Below are 7,927 nucleotides of genomic sequence, written 5' to 3'. Positions count from 1 at the left end.
GGTCACAAAGAGTCGGACACGACTTTTACTCCACTTCAATCTCTTTTAAGGATTAGAATAGAATATTTTCAAGACTAGTCTCCAAACTTACCTTTCTCATTTTAAATCACCATCCGCTCTGTTCACTGACCTGGGGATTTTGGCTCATCTGCTATCCCAGGGCTTCTGTAACTTTGGGATGAATACAGATCATCTAGCGACTTTTTCTAACACCAAATTCTGGCTCCTCCCTGTGCCCTGCCCTTCCTCAATCCCAGAGATTCTGACTGCGGAAGTTTGGGGAGGGTGCTGAGCCTCCAGGTGGCCAAGGACTAGGCTTTGAGTAGCCCTGCAGGACCCCACCTCCTACAAGCCATCAGCCCTTCCAGTTTACTATGAGTGCCAGGGAGTCTGCCCAAATCTATCTCTAAAACCTGTTCTCTTTTTTATTTTTCTTTCCTTTTACACTTGGCCTGTTCATAGCTTCTATTATCTCTTCCTTCAAATCCATTCTTCAGACAGCTGTCAGAGTGGCTTTGAAAACCAACCCACCAACCAGCCAGCCAACCAACCCACAGAAACATGGTATATCTGTGGTTTTCCCATTTCAAAGTACTTAGTGTATTAAGGGAGAAGGCGATGGCACCCCACTCCAGTACTCTTGCCTGGAAAATCCCATGGACGTGGGAGCCTGGTGGGCTGCAGTCCATGGGGTCGAGAAGAGTCGGACACGACTGAGTGACTTCACTTTTACTTTTCACTCTCATGCATTGGAGAAGGAAATGGCACCCCACTCCAGTGTTCTTGCCTGGAGAATTCCAGGGACAGAGGAGCCTAGTGGGCTGCCGTCTATGGGGTCCCACAGAGTCTGATACGACTTAGCAGCAGCAGCAGCGGCAGCAGATTAAGTTCTAAATGTCTCCCTTCTTTAATTAGGGCTTCCCAGGTGGTGCTGGTGGTAGAGAACCTGCCGGCCAAGGCAGGAGAGTTCGATGCCTGGGTGGGGCAGACCCCCTGGAGAAGGAAACACCAGTCCACTCCAGTACTCTTGCCTGGAGAATCCCATGGATGAAGGAGCCTGGCGGGCTACAGTCTAGAGGGTTGCAGAGTCGGACATGACTGAAGCAACTTAGCACAGCGCTTCTTAAATTAGTTTATTTTTCCTTACACAGGAGAACCCTTTCCTTAATGATGTTCTGTGAGTGTGTGGCTCCTATCACTGGCTGAACTCTGAGTGGGGACTGGATCCTGGACCTTGGTGACCTCTCTCCAGTGGCAGTCCCTGGTGGATCTCCTGGTGAACCCTATGCTTCCAGAGGTTTGCAAGTGACTCCGTTAGATGGCGTCTCAGTGTTTACTAACGGAGAGTCAGATCGGAGAGTATGGCGCTGATGACTTGTCATCCTCCAGTGTGGGCGTTCCATTTCCTGTCTTGACACTTGCTTTCTGTGAGTATGTGTCCATCATGGAGCCATCTGGCTGCTTACAGTGAACTCCCAGGCCACCAGGCATATCCTTTCCTTTTCTTAGGATTCCCTGGATATACACCGCCAAGCCCAGCAGCACTATCCTGCTGGGAAAGCTCACCCAGGCTTTCATCCCAGGACCCCCAGTACCCCAAAACCAAGAGAATACGTCCAGTAGGAAAGTACATCCATGTTCTTGCAATATGTTTGTACATCATCATTTTTAATATAGACTATGGGCACATATGTCTGCACTAAATCTCTGCTCTGTCCTAGAGCGGGTTAGGATGGCTGCATGTTCATGCCCAGTCACTCAGTCCTGCCTCACTCTCTGTGACTCCGTGGACTGTAACCCACCAGGTTCCTCCGTCCATGGGCTTTCCAGGCAAGAATACTGGAGTAGGTTGCCATTTCCTACCCCAGGGGATCTTCCTGAGCCAGAGACGGAACCCAGCTCTCCTGCATTGGCAGGCAGATTCTTTACCACTATGCCACTTAGGAAGCCCCATTAGGGTGATACAGTGAAAGTCGCTGAGTCATGTCCAACTCTATGTGACCCCATGGACTTCTCCAGGCCAGGATACTGGAGCTAGGATGATTAGCCATCATAAATCTTGTATGATATAATTTATGATCATTATAAGAAATAATGATCTACAACAAAGAAATTAAGCACCACGCAGTAGTCATACCTGTAGTTATTCTAGGTCTTTTATTTATTATAAATAAGATGAAAGATAAATTTGTTGTATTGGTCATTTAAGGTCATTTGGTCATCCAATCCTTCTGACTGGAAACCTGTGCCTTCAAAGGGAACTCAGTTGCAATTTATTTTACCCATAATATGGGAGGCATTATCTCCACCACAGTCTCAACAAATAGGACTCTGGAGGAAACACTCACATTCTATGTATTTCTTGAGTGTGATCGAGTTATTTTGCCAGAGTCACATATATGTGTAATTCTCTTTCAATCTCATTGGACATCACTGATTCCTCCGTGACCACCGCTAGCAGAAAATTGTTGAAGAACTGAGAAATATTCTGTGCTGGAAGTAAGTATAGTTTCCCCCTTAATTTGGAACAACATGCCTTACTTCAGTGCAAGACTTTTTAGCATTTTGCCGTTATGTCCTAGCTACAGAAGGTAACAGAGAAGGCGATGGCACCCCACTCCAGTACTCTTGCCTGGAAAATCCCGTGGATGGAGGAGCCTGGCAGGCTGCAGTCCATGGGGTCGCTAAGAGTCGGACACAACTGAGCGACTTCACTTTCACTTTTCACTTTCATGCATTGGAGAAGGAAATGGCAACCCACTCCAGTGTTCTTGCCTGGAGAACCCCAGGGATGGGGGAGCCTGGTGGGCTGCTGTCTATGGGGTCCCACAGAGTCGGACACGACTGAAGTGACTTAGCAGCAGCAGCAGCAGCAGAGAAGGTAAATGGCACAGACCTGATACATCGTCTCCAAGAAAGCTGGGAGTTAATTCAAAACAGGAGTAACCTCTTTCCCAATATATCTAAAACTGCTGCCATCCTGAAGCTCTCACTCCCACATGGATTATTAATTTCCAATATCATGAGTAGGAGTTGTACACACCTATGAAGAAACAGGCTCCCTACATTTAAAGGACCCATTCTGTTCAGTATTTCTTATGATTAAAATGTACCACACTTCAATGTTTTCCTGCCTGGTTATGAATGTAAAGCAGTTTTGAAATTACTTTAATGCACTTCATATCACATTAAATGCATCATTTTAAACACGTGGCAGGACCCGCACTGTTTTCTTCAGGCTTCCAAACATGTGGGAACGTTTATGCTGTTCATAGCAAAGCTCTTTGCTCAGGAAGAGTGTTTATGATACTTGGTCAGGTTTTGTCTGTTTAAATTTTGCATTGGTTGCCAGTACCAAGCTGGTGCACTCGAAGCTATAACTTTCCATCCACTGATCCAAAAGCATTCTTTCTTCCTTTTGAAAATCATGGCTGATTAAAACTCTAATGCAACAGCTGTTAGTGATCATGTGATTGATATGTTTTAAAAGACAGATGTTGAGTATTAAAAGCAGAACCCTGTAGATTCCTCTGCAGTCAATGAATATTTTTGAATGGCTGCTACTTTCTTTTCCCTGCTTTTTCCACCCAGATTATTCTTAATTTTTTTTCCTGTCCTTGTCTTGTCCTTCTTTCTCTTTTTATTGGTTGAGTAGAAATAATTTTAATAAAATAAGCTATTTAGAAATATATGCAATGCCCTCCGCACTCGAGAGCAAGTACTGGAGTAAAATCTATCTTTCAGGGAAAAGGTTTTGTAAACTTGCAAGAAATCATGAAAATATCTTTGGGTTCTGACTAAGAACACAGACGCAGTGAAATTCATGAACTACACAGTTCCCTTTAGTCGGGGGAGTTCTGTTATAGGCGGCGCTGTAACAGAACATCACTCATTGGAATACGCGTTTCCAAATACAGTTTTCATTGTTATGGTTTTCTTAATGTGTTCGTTCACAAATTAACTCTCATGTTAGAAAAATTTGTAAAGGACATCACAAAAAATAGATATCTGTATATGTATAAGTGAATCATCCTTCTGTACACCTGAAATTAACACAACATTGCAAGTCAACTCTACTTCTTTAAAAAATAAAAGGAGACTAAACGCACAAATGCATTCTCTTAACTCTTTGAACATTTAAAACCCTGTGCTCTCCTGGTTTGGTACATCCCTTTGGCAGCACCATCCTGTGGACTCTATCCTGAAGTTTTGGGGCCTGAATTTATGACAAGAGGGTGAATTTATATCACGATGCTGATGGTGTCCCGGAAGGCGACTCACCTGGTACATCCCCTGGAAGGAAGAAACTGCTCTGAGGAAGAGAAGCATGGTTCCCCACAGAGAACCACGGCATTTCAGAACTACAAAGAGCGCTGAAGTCACTTCAGAAAGAGAGTGTTTAAAACACTCGACAGTGAATGTAAAAGCTTCGGAATGAGAGGTGATGCAACACAAGCCTGGGGGCCTCGTAGACGGATTCTAGGCCAGTGCGTTCATCCCGGCGATGGAGCCTTTTTGAGTATTCCAGTTTGGGTGATCTTATAGGATCCTGCATACTCTAAGACCTTACCCCGCCAGAGCGGAAAAACCATTAGCTAAGCCCAGACGAAATCACCATGAAAGTTATAGGACCCAGTCTTGTGATAAATACCAGGTATTCGTATAGTAACTTTCACCCCTGAATTGTCTGGGGAAAGCTACAATATTATTTCCACTTTAGTATAGAGAAAGAAACAGTAATTTATCAAAGTGCCTGAATAACTTTTCTGTGAATAACAAATATATATATATATTACTAAAAGGCAAGTTATCAAACAAAAGATGAACCCTTTTCTACAAAATATGACAGATCCTCTGTCTTCCTCAGCATTTGATATTTTTCTTTTTTGATTGGAAATAAGTACTGAGGCTTGAATTAAAATATGTTGCACATAAAAAAAGCAAGGCATCAATTTATCTCTATCCTTCACAAACAGGTTCTTAAAGGAACAGCAGGGGTGGACCCGTTCAGCCCAGGGGAGGAACATCGCGCATCTAGCTGTCTTCTCATCGGCATTCCTGAGCCGTGTGTCATTTACAGGGTTTTCACGTCTCCATGCACATCATTACTCTTATGCTCAGCATCAAAATCAGTTTTCATTCAGTCTGCATGAATTTAGAGCAGTTTTCAAAAACTCCCACAACCTTTTCAAGTCCACTGGCTTTGTTTTGACATGTGCAATATTTGATCTGGGACTAATAACTCAATGGTGCTTTCAAGTTATAAGCAGTAGTAATCATCAATAACACCCTTTTCACCCGCAAATGCTGATGGAGCAGGACGGCGCACTAGGCACGCGGTCAAAGAGTGTGCTCAGAGAGGTCTATATCCAGGGCCCGAAGTTTGCAAGAAACCATTTCCAACCTGATCAATGAGTAGATTTTATTTTAAGCATTGGTTAATTTATATCAATTTCCTGGCACTTTCTAATGATGGTGTGGGCCCTCAAAGCATATTAGCTGGGAAACCAAATGCATGAGAATATCATTTATATTTAAAGATCATTCTAAAGTGCACAACCATCTGATTTTTCTGAAACTTTAAGTGCTCACGTGCTCAGTTGTGTCTGACTCTTTACTCTCCCACAGTCTCCCGCCAGGCTCCTCTGTCCCTGGGGTTTTCCAGGCAAGAATATTGGAGTGAGGAGACATTTTCTCCTCCAGAGGATCTTCCCAATCCAAGCACTGAACCTGGGTCTCCTGTGTCCCCTGCATTGGCAGGCAGATTCTTTACCACTGTGCCTCCTGGGAAACTTGGTTAAATACAATACTAAGCTGTGACACCTTGACAACCACTAATACACTATGTTATTATTCCTACTCATAGGCTCGTTTGATTTTGCAAAAAATTAATAAACAGAAACCCCAGTAGTCCAGAATGGGGAGGACGCTCTCCTTATGATCGCAGCAGCCCAACAGGAAGACAGGCTCCTCTTACTTCCTGTGAGGACTCAGCCAGCGAAAAGCTACTGTCTCTTTGTTTCCATAGCCCTCAGCACTTCCGTCTCCTCTGTAAGAGGGGTCTCCTTCTCTCGCTGCGTGGGACTTGCACACGGCGTGACCCATTTGCAGGCCCCGAGTTGCAATTCTCTGCTGATCCCAAACACATCCATCTTTGCTGGAGAAATATCTGGTAGTCTATTGACTTTATGTCAACAATTTCAGTCAAGGAAGATTCCCAAATACCTCTCCTCTGTATCGTAGCTGACAATGTTTTCAATCACCAGCAAATGAGCCATAGAAATCTCTTTCTAAGAAACAACTTTATTTACATGTGAATAGGTTTATCTCAACGATTAAAAATAATAATAATAAAAAGTCTTACAACTACTATTGAAATCGCTGGTGGCTCAGACACAGTAAAAAGAATCTGCCTGAAATGCAGGAGATGAGGTTCAGTCCCTTGTTGGGGAAGACCCCCTGAAGGAGGAAATGGCTACCCACTCAAGTATTTTTGCCTGGGGAGCATTCCATGGACAGAGGAGCCTGGCAGGCTAGAGTCTACGTGGTTGCAGAGAGTCGGACTTGGCTGAGCGGCTGAGCACGCATGCGTAGCACATCTGTACTGTCAAGGTCCGACTGAGGCACGGATTTCCACAGTGAAAGACATGGCTTTAATTTCAGTCATTGTATCACTAATTCCAGGAAGCAACTGCCTCTGAATCTCTTCACAGGCAGATTGCTTCAGGAATGGTCACTGATTGATTTTATATTATCAAATTAAGCCTCAGGTATTTTTGTTTGTGGTTTAAATTTTAGAGCAGAATTATAAAGAAATGCACAGTAACTTCTGGAAGAAAGGCTTACTGCAGGACCAAGGAAGGAGAACAGGCAGTTCAGGCTCAAAAGACCCAAACTCTAATTTTTTGTGACTTAATGTACACATACGGACTTCCCAGGTAGCACTAGTGGTAGGTAATGAACCTGCCTACCAGTGCAGGAAAGGGAAAGACATTCGAGTTTGGTCTCTGGGTCAGGAAGATCCCCTGGAGGCGGGGCTGGTACTCTACTCCAGTATTTTTGCCTGCAGAATCTCATGGGCAAAGAAGCCTGGTGGACTACAGTCCATGGGATCCCAAATAGTCAGACACGATTGAAGTGACTTAGAACACACACATGTACATATATACTACAAACCTTATAATCTGCAAATCTCAGTAAAGAATACCAAATTACAAAGTCTGATAAACTTAAGGAAATGTTGTAATAAGTAGACAAACTAATTTTTCTAATAACTGATATCTAGTATTCATTTGATTTCAAAATGTTTTTAGTTTTATTATTCTTTTCTTGAAATAGTTCACACTTCAAATATCATTATTTTCATGAAATAAAAAAATCTTATATTTTCATTAAACCAAAAGTTAATAAATTCCAATGTTTTCATGTTTCATTCCACATTACGGCAAAATCCATTTGATTTGTTTGCCAGAATGAAGCTTGTATACAAAGAGCTTTTTGCTTTCTTCAAATTCTCCAACAGCAGATGCATGTCAGCCTCCCATAAAATAGAGCTCTTTTAAAATTTAAATTCAAGCAGCTACTTTGCTGGAAGCCAGTGAATTCTGGGCAGGGTCTAAGAAATCTGGATATTATTACTTAACGCAAAATTTATCTCAATTTTTCCACTTATGAAATGGTAAAGTTCTCTGTGTTGAAGATGTTTACAGAGAATAATGTAATTGTTGTAATCTGTGAGCCATGCTTCCAACTTTTTCAAAGGAAAGCACTAGTCCCTGTTTTCCTTTCATGTTTTTTCACATCAAGAGAATATATACCAAACAGCTCTAAACATGGTTGACCTTACCTGCTTCATAAACGCCCGTCAACGGCTATAAGAATTTTAATCAGTTCAAAAATGTCAGCATGCTTGTGTTTCTTTAAAGTT

Source organism: Oryx dammah, unplaced genomic scaffold (genome assembly GCF_014754425.2).
Source record: "Oryx dammah isolate SB20612 unplaced genomic scaffold, SCBI_Odam_1.1 HiC_scaffold_21, whole genome shotgun sequence".
Classification (NCBI taxonomy): Eukaryota; Metazoa; Chordata; class Mammalia; order Artiodactyla; family Bovidae; genus Oryx; species Oryx dammah.
Note: the sequence above shows the minus strand (reverse complement) of the source record.